This window comes from Strix aluco, chromosome 13 (assembly GCF_031877795.1).
Source record: "Strix aluco isolate bStrAlu1 chromosome 13, bStrAlu1.hap1, whole genome shotgun sequence".
NCBI lineage: Eukaryota > Metazoa > Chordata > Aves > Strigiformes > Strigidae > Strix > Strix aluco.
In genome coordinates this window covers 23073868-23089554 of record NC_133943.1, presented here as the reverse complement: position 1 = coordinate 23089554, position 15687 = coordinate 23073868, and positions in this window count along the sequence as shown.

Here is a 15687-nt window from a genome sequence, read left to right as displayed (position 1 = left end):
GTGCCTGGGAAGCAGAAGTGTTCACATTCCTTCGCAGGATCGCTTTTGTGCAGAAAACAGTAACACTTGTTCAGAACGAAAGAAAGCACAGAGCCCCAGATTTGCTGTTGTGCTGGAGAGCTTGCAGAGCACTGGGGAAAGGCAGGCAGAGATTTGGTTGCTAGCACCTTCTCTGTGCCTGGGAAGCAGAAGTGTTCACATTGCTTCGCAGAATCGCTTTTGTGCAGAAAACAGTAACACTTGTTCAGAACGAAAGAAAGCACAGAGCCCCAGATTTGCTGTTGTCCTGGAGAGCTTGCAGAGCACTGGGGAAAGGCAGGCAGAGAATTCCCTGCTAGCACCTTCTCTGTGCCTGGGAAGCAGAAGTGTTCACATTGCTTCGCAGAATCGCTTTTGTGCAGAAAACAGTAACACTTGTTCAGAACGAAAGAAAGCACAGAGCCCCAGATTTGCTGTTGTCCTGGAGAGCTTGCAGAGCACTGGGGAAAGGCAGGCAGAGAATTCCCTGCTAGCACCTTCTCTGTGCCTGGGAAGCAGAAGAATTCACATTGCTTCGCAGAATCGCTTTTGTGCAGAAAACACTAGAAGTTGTTCAGAACGAAAGAAAGCACAGAGCCCCAGATTTTATGTTGTCCTGGAGAGCTTGCAGAGCACTGGGGAAAGGCAGGCAGAGAATTCCCTGCTAGCACCTTCTCTGTGCCTGGGAAGCAGAAGTGTTCACATTGCTTCGCAGGATCGCTTTTGTGCAGAAAACAGTAACACTTGTTCAGAACGAAAGAAAGCACAGAGCCCCAGATTTGCTGTTGTCCTGGAGAGCTTGCAGAGCACTGGGGAAAGGCAGGCAGAGAATTCCCTGCTAGCACCTTCTCTGTGCCTGGGAAGCAGAAGAATTCACATTGCTTCGCAGAATCGCTTTTGTGCAGAAAACACTAGAAGTTGTTCAGAACGAAAGAAAGCACAGAGCCCCAGATTTTATGTTGTCCTGGAGAGCTTGCAGAGCACTGGGGAAAGGCAGGCAGAGAATTCCCTGCTAGCACCTTCTCTGTGCCTGGGAAGCAGAAGTGTTCACATTGCTTCGCAGAATCGCTTTTGTGCAGAAAACAGTAACACTTGTTCAGAACGAAAGAAAGCACAGAGCCCCAGATTTGCTGTTGTCCTGGAGAGCTTGCAGACCACTGGGGAAAGGCAGGCAGAGAATTCCCTGCTAGCACCTTCTCTGTGCCTGGGAAGCAGAAGTGTTCACATTGCTTCGCAGAATCGCTTTTGTGCAGAAAACACTAACACTTGTTCAGAACGAAAGAACGCACAGAGCCCCATATTTGCTGTTGTCCTGGAGAGCTTTCAGAGCACTGGGGAAAGGCAGGCAGAGAATTCCCTGCTAGCACCTTCTCTGTGCCTGGGAAGCAGAAGTCTTCACATTGCTTCGCAGAATCGCTTTTGTGCAGAAAACAGTAACACTTGTTCAGAATGAAAGAAAGCACAGAGCCCCAGATTTTATGTTGTCCTGGAGAGCTTGCAGAGCACTGGGGAAAGGCAGGCAGAGAATTCCCTGCTAGCACCTTCTCTGGGCCTGGGAAGCAGAAGTGTTCACATTGCTTCGCAGAATCGCTTTTGTGCAGAAAACACTAGCACTTGTTCAGAACGAAAGAAAGCACAGAGCCCCAGATTTGCTGTTGTCCTGGAGAGCTTGCAGAGCACTGGGGAAAGGCAGGTAGAGAATTCCCTGCTAGCACATTCTCTGTGCCTGGGAAGCAGAAGTGTTCACATTGCTTCGCAGAATCGCTTTTGTGCAGAAAACACTAACACTTGTTCAGAACAAAAGAAAGCACAGAGCCCCAGATTCTATGTTGTCCTGGAGAGCTTGCAGAGCACTGGGGAAAGGCAGGCAGAGAATTCCCTGCTAGCACCTTCTCTGTGCCTGGGAAACAGAAGTGTTCACATTGCTTCGCAGAATCGCTTTTGTGCAGAAAACAGTAACACTTGTTCAGAACGAAAGAAAGCACAGAACCCCAGATTTTATGTTGTCCTGGAGAGCTTGCAGAGCACTGGGGAAAGGCAGGCAGAGCATGCCCTACTAGCACCTTCTCTGTGCCTGGGAAGCAGAAGTGTTCACATTGCTTCGCAGAATCGCTTTTGTGCAGAAAACACTAACACTTGTTCAGAACGAAAGAAAGCACAGAGCCCCATATTTGCTGTTGTCCTGGAGAGCTTGCAGAGCAGTGGGGAAAGGCAGGCAGAGAATTCCCTGCTAGCACCTTCTCTGTGCCTGGGAAGCAGAAGTCTTCACATTGCTTCGCAGAATCGCTTTTGTGCAGAAAACAGTAACACTTGTTCAGAATGAAAGAAAGCACAGAGCCCCAGATTTGCTGTTGTCCTGGAGAGCTTTTAGAGCACTGGGGAAAGGCAGGCAGAGAATTCCCTGCTAGCACCTTCTCTGGGCCTGGGAAGCAGAAGTGTTCACATTGCTTCGCAGGATCGCTTTTGTGCAGAAAACACTAGCACTTGTTCAGAACGAAAGAAAGCACAGAGCCCCAGATTTGCTGTTGTCCTGGAGAGCTTGCAGAGCACTGGGGAAAGGCAGGTAGAGAATTCCCTGCTAGCACATTCTCTGTGCCTGGGAAACAGAAGTGTTCACATTGCTTCGCAGAATCGCTTTTGTGCAGAAAACAGTAACACTTGTTCAGAACGAAAGAAAGCACAGAGCCCCAGATTTGCTGTTGCCCTGGAGAGCTTGCAGAGCACTGGGGAAAGGCAGGCAGAGAATTCCCTGCTAGCACCTTCTCTGTGCCTGGGAAGCAGAAGTGTTCACATTGCTTCGCAGAATCGCTTTTGTGCAGAAAACAGTAACACTTGTTCAGAACGAAAGAAAGCACAGAGCCCCATATTTGCTGTTGTCCTGGAGAGCTTGCAGAGCACTGGGGAAAGGCAGGCAGAGAATTCCCTGCTAGCACCTTCTCTGTGCCTGGGAAGCAGAAGTGTTCACATTGCTTCGCAGAATCGCTTTTGTGCAGAAAACAGTAACACTTGTTCAGAAGGAAAGAAAGCACAGAGCCCCAGATTTGATGTTGTCCTGGAGAGCTTGCAGAGCACTGGGGAAAGGCAGGCAGAGCATGCCCTACTAGCACCTTCTCTGTGCCTGGGAAGCAGAAGTGTTCACATTGCTTCGCAGAATCGCTTTTGTGCAGAAAACACTAACACTTGTTCAGAACGAAAGAAAGCACAGAGCCCCATATTTGCTGTTGTCCTGGAGAGCTTGCAGAGCACTGGGGAAAGGCAGGCAGAGAATTCCCTGCTAGCACCTTCTCTGTGCCTGGGAAGCAGAAGTCTTCACATTGCTTCGCAGAATCGCTTTTGTGCAGAAAACAGTAACACTTGTTCAGAACGAAAGAAAGCACAGAGCCCCAGATTTTATGTTGTCCTGGAGAGCTTGCAGAGCACTGGGGAAAGGCAGGCAGAGAATTCCCTGCTAGCACCTTCTCTGGGCCTGGGAAGCAGAAGTGTTCACATTGCTTCGCAGAATCGCTTTTGTGCAGAAAACACTAGCACTTGTTCAGAACGAAAGAAAGCACAGAGCCCCAGATTTGCTGTTGTCCTGGAGAGCTTGCAGAGCACCTGGGAAAGGCAGGTAGAGAATTCCCTGCTAGCACCTTCTCTGTGCCTGGGAAACAGAAGTGTTCACATTGCTTCGCAGAATCGCTTTTGTGCAGAAAACAGTAACACTTGTTCAGAACGAAAGAAAGCACAGAACCCCAGATTTTATGTTGTCCTGGAGAGCTTGCAGAGCACTGCGGAAAGGCAGGCAGAGCATGCCCTACTAGCACCTTCTCTGTGCCTGGGAAGCAGAAGTGTTCACATTGCTTCGCAGAATCGCTTTTGTGCAGAAAACACTAACACTTGTTCAGAACGAAAGAAAGCACAGAGCCCCATATTTGCTGTTGTCCTGGAGAGCTTGCAGAGCACTGGGGAAAGGCAGGCAGAGAATTCCCTGCTAGCACCTTCTCTGTGCCTGGGAAGCAGAAGTCTTCACATTGCTTCGCAGAATCGCTTTTGTGCAGAAAACAGTAACACTTGTTCAGAATGAAAGAAAGCACAGAGCCCCAGATTTGCTGTTGTCCTGGAGAGCTTGCAGAGCACTGGGGAAAGGCAGGCAGAGAATTCCCTGCTAGCACCTTCTCTGGGCCTGGGAAGCAGAAGTGTTCACATTGCTTCGCAGGATCGCTTTTGTGCAGAAAACACTAGCACTTGTTCAGAACGAAAGAAAGCACAGAGCCCCAGATTTGCTGTTGTCCTGGAGAGCTTGCAGAGCACTGGGGAAAGGCAGGTAGAGAATTCCCTGCTAGCACATTCTCTGTGCCTGGGAAACAGAAGTGTTCACATTGCTTCGCAGAATCGCTTTTGTGCAGAAAACAGTAACACTTGTTCAGAACGAAAGAAAGCACAGAGCCCCAGATTTGCTGTTGCCCTGGAGAGCTTGCAGAGCACTGGGGAAAGGCAGGCAGAGAATTCCCTGCTAGCACCTTCTCTGTGCCTGGGAAGCAGAAGTGTTCACATTGCTTCGCAGAATCGCTTTTGTGCAGAAAACAGTAACACTTGTTCAGAACGAAAGAAAGCACAGAGCCCCATATTTGCTGTTGTCCTGGAGAGCTTGCAAAGCACTGGGGAAAGGCAGGCAGAGCATGCCCTACTAGCACCTTCTCTGTGCCTGGGAAGCAGAAGTGTTCACATTGCTTCGCAGAATCGCTTTTGTGCAGAAAACAGTAACACTTGTTCAGAAGGAAAGAAAGCACAGAGCCCCAGATTTGATGTTGTCCTGGAGAGCTTGCAGAGCACTGGGGAAAGGCAGGCAGAGCATGCCCTACTAGCACCTTCTCTGTGCCTGGGAAGCAGAAGTGTTCACATTGCTTCGCAGAATCGCTTTTGTGCAGAAAACACTAACACTTGTTCAGAACGACAGAAAGCACAGAGCCCCATATTTGCTGTTGTCCTGGAGAGCTTTCAGAGCACTGGGGAAAGGCAGGCAGAGAATTCCCTGCTAGCACCTTCTCTGTGCCTGGGAAGCAGAAGTCTTCACATTGCTTCGCAGAATCGCTTTTGTGCAGAAAACAGTAACACTTGTTCAGAATGAAAGAAAGCACAGAGCCCCAGATTTTATGTTGTCCTGGAGAGCTTGCAGAGCACTGGGGAAAGGCAGGCAGAGAATTCCCTGCTAGCACATTCTCTGTGCCTGGGAAACAGAAGTGTTCACATTGCTTCGCAGAATCGCTTTTGTGCAGAAAACAGTAACACTTGTTCAGAACGAAAGAAAGCACAGAACCCCAGATTTTATGTTGTCCTGGAGAGCTTGCAGAGCACTGCGGAAAGGCAGGCAGAGCATGCCCTACTAGCACCTTCTCTGTGCCTGGGAAGCAGAAGTGTTCACATTGCTTCGCAGAATCGCTTTTGTGCAGAAAACACTAACACTTGTTCAGAACGAAAGAAAGCACAGAGCCCCATATTTGCTGTTGTCCTGGAGAGCTTGCAGAGCACTGGGGAAAGGCAGGCAGAGAATTCCCTGCTAGCACCTTCTCTGTGCCTGGGAAGCAGAAGTCTTCACATTGCTTCGCAGAATCGCTTTTGTGCAGAAAACAGTAACACTTGTTCAGAATGAAAGAAAGCACAGAGCCCCAGAATTGCTGTTGTCCTGGAGAGCTGGCAGAGCACTGGGGAAAGGCAGGCAGAGAATTCCCTGCTAGCACATTCTCTGGGCCTGGGAAGCAGAAGTGTTCACATTGCTTCGCAGGATCGCTTTTGTGCAGAAAACACTAGCACTTGTTCAGAACGAAAGAAAGCACAGAGCCCCAGATTTGCTGTTGTCCTGGAGAGCTTGCAGAGCACTGGGGAAAGGCAGGTAGAGAATTCCCTGCTAGCACATTCTCTGTGCCTGGGAAACAGAAGTGTTCACATTGCTTCGCAGAATCGCTTTTGTGCAGAAAACAGTAACACTTGTTCAGAACGAAAGAAAGCACAGAGCCCCAGATTTGCTGTTGCCCTGGAGAGCTTGCAGAGCACTGGGGAAAGGCAGGCAGAGAATTCCCTGCTAGCACCTTCTCTGTGCCTGGGAAGCAGAAGTGTTCACATTGCTTCGCAGAATCGCTTTTGTGCAGAAAACAGTAACACTTGTTCAGAACGAAAGAAAGCACAGAGCCCCAGATTTGCTGTTGTCCTGGAGAGCTTGCAGAGCACTGGGGAAAGGCAGGCAGAGAATTCCCTGCTAGCACCTTCTCTGTGCCTGGGAAGCAGAAGAATTCACATTGCTTCGCAGAATCGCTTTTGTGCAGAAAACAGTAACACTTGTTCAGAAGGAAAGAAAGCACAGAGCCCCAGATTTGCTGTTGTCCTGGAGAGCTTGCAGAGCACTGGGGAAAGGCAGGCAGAGCATGCCCTACTAGCACCTTCTCTGTGCCTGGGAAACAGAAGTGTTCACATTGCTTCGCAGAATCGCTTTTGTGCAGAAAACAGTAACACTTGTTCAGAATGAAAGAAAGCACAGAGCCCCAGATTTTATGTTGTCCTGGAGAGCTTGCAGAGCACTGGGGAAAGGCAGGCAGAGAATTCCCTGCTAGCACCTTCTCTGTGCCTGGGAAGCAGAAGTGTTCACATTGCTTCGCAGAATCGCTTTTGTGCAGAAAACAGTAACACTTGTTCAGAATGAAAGAAAGCACAGAGCCCCAGATTTGCTGTTGTCCTGGAGAGCTTGCAGAGCACTGGGGAAAGGCAGGCAGAGAATTCCTTGCTAGCACCTTCTCTGTGCCTGGGAAGCAGAAGTGTTCACATTGCTTCGCAGAATCGCTTTTGTGCAGAAAACACTAACACTTGTTCAGAACGAAAGAAAGCACAGAGCCCCAGATTTGCTGTTGTCCTGGAGAGCTTGCAGAGCACTGGGGAAAGGCAGGCAGAGAATTCCCTGCTAGCACCTTCTCTGTGCCTGGGAAGCAGAAGTGTTCACATTGCTTCGCAGAATAGCTTTTGTGCAGAAAACACTAGCACTTGTTCAGAACGAAAGAAAGCACAGAGCCCCAGATTTGCTGTTGTCCTGGAGAGCTTGCAGAGCACTGGGGAAAGGCAGGCAGAGAATTCCCTGCTAGCACATTCTCTGTGCCTGGGAAACAGAAGTGTTCACATTGCTTCGCAGAATCGCTTTTGTGCAGAAAACAGTAACACTTGTTCAGAACGAAAGAAAGCACAGAACCCCAGATTTTATGTTGTCCTGGAGAGCTTGCAGAGCACTGCGGAAAGGCAGGCAGAGCATGCCCTACTAGCACCTTCTCTGTGCCTGGGAAGCAGAAGTGTTCACATTGCTTCGCAGAATCGCTTTTGTGCAGAAAACACTAACACTTGTTCAGAACGAAAGAAAGCACAGAGCCCCATATTTGCTGTTGTCCTGGAGAGCTTGCAGAGCACTGGGGAAAGGCAGGCAGAGAATTCCCTGCTAGCACCTTCTCTGTGCCTGGGAAGCAGAAGTCTTCACATTGCTTCGCAGAATCGCTTTTGTGCAGAAAACAGTAACACTTGTTCAGAATGAAAGAAAGCACAGAGCCCCAGAATTGCTGTTGTCCTGGAGAGCTGGCAGAGCACTGGGGAAAGGCAGGCAGAGAATTCCCTGCTAGCACCTTCTCTGGGCCTGGGAAGCAGAAGTGTTCACATTGCTTCGCAGGATCGCTTTTGTGCAGAAAACACTAGCACTTGTTCAGAACGAAAGAAAGCACAGAGCCCCAGATTTGCTGTTGTCCTGGAGAGCTTGCAGAGCACTGGGGAAAGGCAGGTAGAGAATTCCCTGCTAGCACATTCTCTGTGCCTGGGAAACAGAAGTGTTCACATTGCTTCGCAGAATCGCTTTTGTGCAGAAAACAGTAACACTTGTTCAGAACGAAAGAAAGCACAGAGCCCCAGATTTGCTGTTGCCCTGGAGAGCTTGCAGAGCACTGGGGAAAGGCAGGCAGAGAATTCCCTGCTAGCACCTTCTCTGTGCCTGGGAAGCAGAAGTGTTCACATTGCTTCGCAGAATCGCTTTTGTGCAGAAAACACTAACACTTGTTCAGAACGAAAGAAAGCACAGAGCCCCATATTTGCTGTTGTCCTGGAGAGCTTGCAGAGCACTGGGGAAAGGCAGGCAGAGAATTCCCTGCTAGCACCTTCTCTGTGCCTGGGAAGCAGAAGTGTTCACATTGCTTCGCAGAATCGCTTTTGTGCAGAAAACAGTAACACTTGTTCAGAAGGAAAGAAAGCACAGAGCCCCAGATTTGATGTTGTCCTGGAGAGCTTGCAGAGCACTGGGGAAAGGCAGGCAGAGCATGCCCTACTAGCACCTTCTCTGTGCCTGGGAAACAGAAGTGTTCACATTGCTTCGCAGAATCGCTTTTGTGCAGAAAACACTAACACTTGTTCAGAATGAAAGAAAGCACAGAGCCCCAGATTTTATGTTGTCCTGGAGAGCTTGCAGAGCACTGGGGAAAGGCAGGCAGAGAATTCCCTGCTAGCACCTTCTCTGTGCCTGGGAAGCAGAAGTGTTCACATTGCTTCGCAGAATCGCTTTTGTGCAGAAAACAGTAACACTTGTTCAGAAGGAAAGAAAGCACAGAGCCCCAGATTTGCTGTTGTCCTGGAGAGCTTGCAGAGCACTGGGGAAAGGCAGGCAGAGAATTCCTTGCTAGCACCTTCTCTGTGCCTGGGAAGCAGAAGTGTTCACATTGCTTCGCAGAATCGCTTTTGTGCAGAAAACACTAACACTTGTTCAGAACGAAAGAAAGCACAGAGCCCCAGATTTGCTGTTGTCCTGGAGAGCTTGCAGAGCACTGGGGAAAGGCAGGCAGAGAATTCCCTGCTAGCACCTTCTCTGTGCCTGGGAAGCAGAAGTGTTCACATTGCTTCGCAGAATAGCTTTTGTGCAGAAAACACTAGCACTTGTTCAGAACGAAAGAAAGCACAGAGCCCCAGATTTGCTGTTGTCCTGGAGAGCTTGCAGAGCACTGGGGAAAGGCAGGCAGAGAATTCCCTGCTAGCACATTCTCTGTGCCTGGGAAACAGAAGTGTTCACATTGCTTCGCAGAATCGCTTTTGTGCAGAAAACAGTAACACTTGTTCAGAACGAAAGAAAGCACAGAGCCCCAGATTTGCTGTTGTCCTGGAGAGCTTGCAGAGCACTGGGGAAAGGCAGGCAGAGAATTCCCTGCTAGCACCTTCTCTGTGCCTGGGAAGCAGAAGTGTTCACATTGCTTCGCAGGATCGCTTTTGTGCAGAAAACAGTAACACTTGTTCAGAACGAAAGAAAGCACAGAGCCCCAGATTTGCTGTTGTCCTGGAGAGCTTGCAGAGCACTGGGGAAAGGCAGGCAGAGAATTCCCTGCTAGCACCTTCTCTGTGCCTGGGAAGCAGAAGTGTTCACATTGCTTCGCAAGAATCGCTTTTGTGCAGAAAACAGTAACACTTGTTCAGAACGAAAGAAAGCACAGAACCCCAGATTTTATGTTGTCCTGGAGAGCTTGCAGAGCACTGCGGAAAGGCAGGCAGAGCATGCCCTACTAGCACCTTCTCTGTGCCTGGGAAGCAGAAGTGTTCACATTGCTTCGCAGAATCGCTTTTGTGCAGAAAACACTAACACTTGTTCAGAACGAAAGAAAGCACAGAGCCCCAGATTTGCTGTTGTCCTGGAGAGCTTGCAGAGCACTGGGGAAAGGCAGGTAGAGAATTCCCTGCTAGCACCTTCTCTGTGCCTGGGAAGCAGAAGTGTTCACATTGCTTCGCAGGATCGCTTTTGTGCAGAAAACAGTAACACTTGTTCAGAACGAAAGAAAGCACAGAGCCCCAGATTTGCTGTTGTCCTGGAGAGCTTGCAGAGCACTGGGGAAAGGCAGGCAGAGAATTCCCTGCTAGCACCTTCTCTGTGCCTGGGAAGCAGAAGTGTTCACATTGCTTCGCAGAATCGCTTTTGTGCAGAAAACACTAGAAGTTGTTCAGAACGAAAGAAAGCACAGAGCCCCAGATTTTATGTTGTCCTGGAGAGCTTGCAGAGCACTGGGGAAAGGCAGGCAGAGAATTCCCTGCTAGCACCTTCTCTGTGCCTGGGAAGCAGAAGTGTTCACATTGCTTTGCAGAATCGCTTTTGTGCAGAAAACAGTAACACTTGTTCAGAACGAAAGAAAGCACAGAGCCCCATATTTGCTGTTGTCCTGGAGAGCTTTCAGAGCACTGGGGAAAGGCAGGCAGAGAATTCCCTGCTAGCACCTTCTCTGTGCCTGGGAAGCAGAAGTGTTCACATTGCTTCGCAGGATCGCTTTTGTGCAGAAAACAGTAACACTTGTTCAGAACGAAAGAAAGCACAGAGCCCCAGATTTGCTGTTGTCCTGGAGAGCTTGCAGAGCACTGGGGAAAGGCAGGCAGAGAATTCCCTGCTAGCACCTTCTCTGTGCCTGGGAAGCAGAAGTGTTCACATTGCTTCGCAGAATCGCTTTTGTGCAGAAAACACTAGAAGTTGTTCAGAACGAAAGAAAGCACAGAGCCCCAGATTTTATGTTGTCCTGGAGAGCTTGCAGAGCACTGGGGAAAGGCAGGCAGAGAATTCCCTGCTAGCACCTTCTCTGTGCCTGGGAAGCAGAAGTGTTCACATTGCTTCGCAGAATCGCTTTTGTGCAGAAAACAGTAACACTTGTTCAGAACGAAAGAAAGCACAGAGCCCCATATTTGCTGTTGTCCTGGAGAGCTTGCAGAGCACTGGGGAAAGGCAGGCAGAGAATTCCCTGCTAGCACCTTCTCTGTGCCTGGGAAGCAGAAGTCTTCACATTGCTTCGCAGAATCGCTTTTGTGCAGAAAACAGTAACACTTGTTCAGAATGAAAGAAAGCACAGAGCCCCAGATTTGCTGTTGTCCTGGAGAGCTTGCAGAGCACTGGGGAAAGGCAGGCAGAGAATTCCCTGCTAGCACCTTCTCTGTGCCTGGGAAGCAGAAGTGTTCACATTGCTTCGCAGAATCGCTTTTGTGCAGAAAACACTAGCACTTGTTCAGAACGAAAGAAAGCACAGAGCCCCAGATTTGCTGTTGTCCTGGAGAGCTTGCAGAGCACTGGGGAAAGGCAGGTAGAGAATTCCCTGCTAGCACATTCTCTGTGCCTGGGAAACAGAAGTGTTCACATTGCTTCGCAGAATCGCTTTTGTGCAGAAAACAGTAACACTTGTTCAGAACGAAAGAAAGCACAGAGCCCCAGATTTGCTGTTGTCCTGGAGAGCTTGCAGAGCACTGGGGAAAGGCAGGCAGAGAATTCCCTGCTAGCACCTTCTCTGTGCCTGGGAAGCAGAAGTGTTCACATTGCTTCGCAGGATCGCTTTTGTGCAGAAAACACTAACACTTGTTCAGAACGAAAGAAAGCACAGAGCCCCAGATTTTATGTTGTCCTGGAGAGCTTGCAGAGCACTGGGGAAAGGCAGGCAGAGAATTCCCTGCTAGCACCTTCTCTGTGCCTGGGAAGCAGAAGTCTTCACATTGCTTCGCAGAATTGCTTTTGTGCAGAAAACACTAACACTTGTTCAGAATGAAAGAAAGCACAGAGCCCCAGATTTGCTGTTGTCCTGGAGAGCTTGCAGAGCACTGGGGAAAGGCAGGCAGAGCATGCCCTACTAGCACCTTCTCTGTGCCTGGGAAGCAGAAGTGTTCACATTGCTTCGCAGAATCGCTTTTGTGCAGAAAACAGTAACACTTGTTCAGAACGAAAGAAAGCACAGAGCCCCAGATTTTATGTTGCCCTGGAGAGCTTGCAGAGCACTGGGGAAAGGCAGTCAGAGAATTCCCTGCTAGCACCTTCTCTGTGCCTGGGAAGCAGAAGTGTTCACATTGCTTCGCAGAATCGCTTTTGTGCAGAAAACAGTAACACTTGTTCAGAACGAAAGAAAGCACAGAACCCCAGATTTTATGTTGTCCTGGAGAGCTTGCAGAGCACTGGGGAAAGGCAGGCAGAGCATGCCCTACTAGCACCTTCTCTGTGCCTGGGAAGCAGAAGTGTTCACATTGCTTCGCAGAATTGCTTTTGTGCAGAAAACACTAACACTTGTTCAGAACGAAAGAAAGCACAGAGCCCCATATTTGCTGTTGTCCTGGAGAGCTTGCAGAGCACTGGGGAAAGGCAGGCAGAGAATTCCCTGATAGCACCTTCTCTGTGCCTGGGAAGCAGAAGTCTTCACATTGCTTCGCAGAATCGCTTTTGTGCAGAAAACAGTAACACTTGTTCAGAATGGAAGAAAGCACAGAGCCCCAGATTTGCTGTTGTCCTGGAGAGCTTGCAGAGCACTGGGGAAAGGCAGGCAGAGAATTCCCTGCTAGCACCTTCTCTGTGCCTGGGAAGCAGAAGTGTTCACATTGCTTCGCAGAATCGCTTTTGTGCAGAAAACACTAACACTTGTTCAGAACGAAAGAAAGCACAGAGCCCCAGATTTGCTGTTGTGCTGGAGAGCTTGCAGAGCACTGGGGAAAGGCAGGCAGAGAATTCCCTGCTAGCACATTCTCTGTGCCTGGGAAACAGAAGTGTTCACATTGCTTCGCAAGAATCGCTTTTGTGCAGAAAACAGTAACACTTGTTCAGAACGAAAGAAAGCACAGAGCCCCAGATTTGCTGTTGTCCTGGAGAGCTTGCAGAGCACTGGGGAAAGGCAGGTAGAGAATTCCCTGCTAGCACATTCTCTGTGCCTGGGAAACAGAAGTGTTCACATTGCTTCGCAGAATCGCTTTTGTGCAGAAAACAGTAACACTTGTTCAGAACGAAAGAAAGCACAGAGCCCCAGATTTGCTGTTGTCCTGGAGAGCTTGCAGAGCACTGGGGAAAGGCAGGCAGAGAATTCCCTGCTAGCACCTTCTCTGTGCCTGGGAAGCAGAAGTGTTCACATTGCTTCGCAGGATCGCTTTTGTGCAGAAAACACTAACACTTGTTCAGAACGAAAGAAAGCACAGAGCCCCAGATTTTATGTTGTCCTGGAGAGCTTGCAGAGCACTGGGGAAAGGCAGGCAGAGAATTCCCTGCTAGCACCTTCTCTGTGCCTGGGAAGCAGAAGTCTTCACATTGCTTCGCAGAATTGCTTTTGTGCAGAAAACACTAACACTTGTTCAGAATGAAAGAAAGCACAGAGCCCCAGATTTGCTGTTGTCCTGGAGAGCTTGCAGAGCACTGGGGAAAGGCAGGCAGAGCATGCCCTACTAGCACCTTCTCTGTGCCTGGGAAGCAGAAGTGTTCACATTGCTTCGCAGAATCGCTTTTGTGCAGAAAACAGTAACACTTGTTCAGAACGAAAGAAAGCACAGAGCCCCAGATTTTATGTTGCCCTGGAGAGCTTGCAGAGCACTGGGGAAAGGCAGGCAGAGAATTCCCTGCTAGCACCTTCTCTGTGCCTGGGAAGCAGAAGTGTTCACATTGCTTCGCAGAATCGCTTTTGTGCAGAAAACAGTAACACTTGTTCAGAACGAAAGAAAGCACAGAACCCCAGATTTTATGTTGTCCTGGAGAGCTTGCAGAGCACTGCGGAAAGGCAGGCAGAGCATGCCCTACTAGCACCTTCTCTGTGCCTGGGAAGCAGAAGTGTTCACATTGCTTCGCAGAATTGCTTTTGTGCAGAAAACACTAACACTTGTTCAGAACGAAAGAAAGCACAGAGCCCCATATTTGCTGTTGTCCTGGAGAGCTTGCAGAGCACTGGGGAAAGGCAGGCAGAGAATTCCCTGATAGCACCTTCTCTGTGCCTGGGAAGCAGAAGTCTTCACATTGCTTCGCAGAATCGCTTTTGTGCAGAAAACACTAACACTTGTTCAGAACGAAAGAAAGCACAGAGCCCCAGATTTGCTGTTGTCCTGGAGAGCTTGCAGAGCACTGGGGAAAGGCAGGCAGAGAATTCCCTGCTAGCACCTTCTCTGTGCCTGGGAAGCAGAAGTGTTCACATTGCTTCGCAGAATCGCTTTTGTGCAGAAAACACTAACACTTGTTCAGAACGAAAGAAAGCACAGAGCCCCAGATTTGCTGTTGTGCTGGAGAGCTTGCAGAGCACTGGGGAAAGGCAGGCAGAGAATTCCCTGCTAGCACATTCTCTGTGCCTGGGAAACAGAAGTGTTCACATTGCTTCGCAGAATCGCTTTTGTGCAGAAAACAGTAACACTTGTTCAGAACGAAAGAAAGCACAGAGCCCCAGATTTGCTGTTGTCCTGGAGAGCTTGCAGAGCACTGGGGAAAGGCAGGCAGAGAATTCCCTGCTAGCACCTTCTCTGTGCCTGGGAAGCAGAAGTGTTCACATTGCTTCGCAAGAATCGCTTTTGTGCAGAAAACAGTAACACTTGTTCAGAACGAAAGAAAGCACAGAACCCCAGATTTTATGTTGTCCTGGAGAGCTTGCAGAGCACTGGGGAAAGGCAGGCAGAGAATTCCCTGCTAGCACCTTCTCTGTGCCTGGGAAGCAGAAGTGTTCACATTGCTTCGCAGAATCGCTTTTGTGCAGAAAACACTAGCACTTGTTCAGAACGAAAGAAAGCACAGAGCCCCAGATTTGCTGTTGTCCTGGAGAGCTTGCAGAGCACTGGGGAAAGGCAGGTAGAGAATTCCCTGCTAGCACATTCTCTGTGCCTGGGAAACAGAAGTCTTCACATTGCTTCGCAGAATCGCTTTTGTGCAGAAAACAGTAACACTTGTTCAGAACGAAAGAAAGCACAGAGCCCCAGATTTGCTGTTGTCCTGGAGAGCTTGCAGAGCACTGGGGAAAGGCAGGCAGAGAATTCCCTGCTAGCACCTTCTCTGTGCCTGGGAAGCAGAAGTGTTCACATTGCTTCGCAGGATCGCTTTTGTGCAGAAAACACTAACACTTGTTCAGAACGAAAGAAAGCACAGAGCCCCAGATTTGCTGTTGTCCTGGAGAGCTTGCAGAGCACTGGGGAAAGGCAGGCAGAGAATTCCCTGCTAGCACCTTCTCTGTGCCTGGGAAGCAGAAGTGTTCACATTGCTTCGCAGAATCGCTTTTGTGCAGAAAACACTAACACTTGTTCAGAACGAAAGAAAGCACAGAGCCCCAGATTTGCTGTTGTCCTGGAGAGCTTGCAGAGCACTGGGGAAAGGCAGGCAGAGAATTCCCTGCTAGCACCTTCTCTGTGCCTGGGAAGCAGAAGTGTTCACATTGCTTCGCAGAATCGCTTTTGTGCAGAAAACACTAACACTTGTTCAGAACGAAAGAAAGCACAGAGCCCCAGATTTGCTGTTGTGCTGGAGAGCTTGCAGAGCACTGGGGAAAGGCAGGCAGAGAATTCCCTGCTAGCACATTCTCTGTGCCTGGGAAACAGAAGTGTTCACATTGCTTCGCAAGAATCGCTTTTGTGCAGAAAACAGTAACACTTGTTCAGAACGAAAGAAAGCACAGAGCCCCAGATTTGCTGTTGTCCTGGAGAGCTTGCAGAGCACTGGGGAAAGGCAGGTAGAGAATTCCCTGCTAGCACATTCTCTGTGCCTGGGAAACAGAAGTGTTCACATTGCTTCGCAGAATCGCTTTTGTGCAGAAAACAGTAACACTTGTTCAGAACGAAAGAAAGCACAGAGCCCCAGATTTGCTGTTGTCCTGGAGAGCTTGCAGAGCACTGGGGAAAGGCAGGCAGAGAATTCCCTGCTAGCACCTTCTCTGTGCCTGGGAAGCAGAAGTGTTC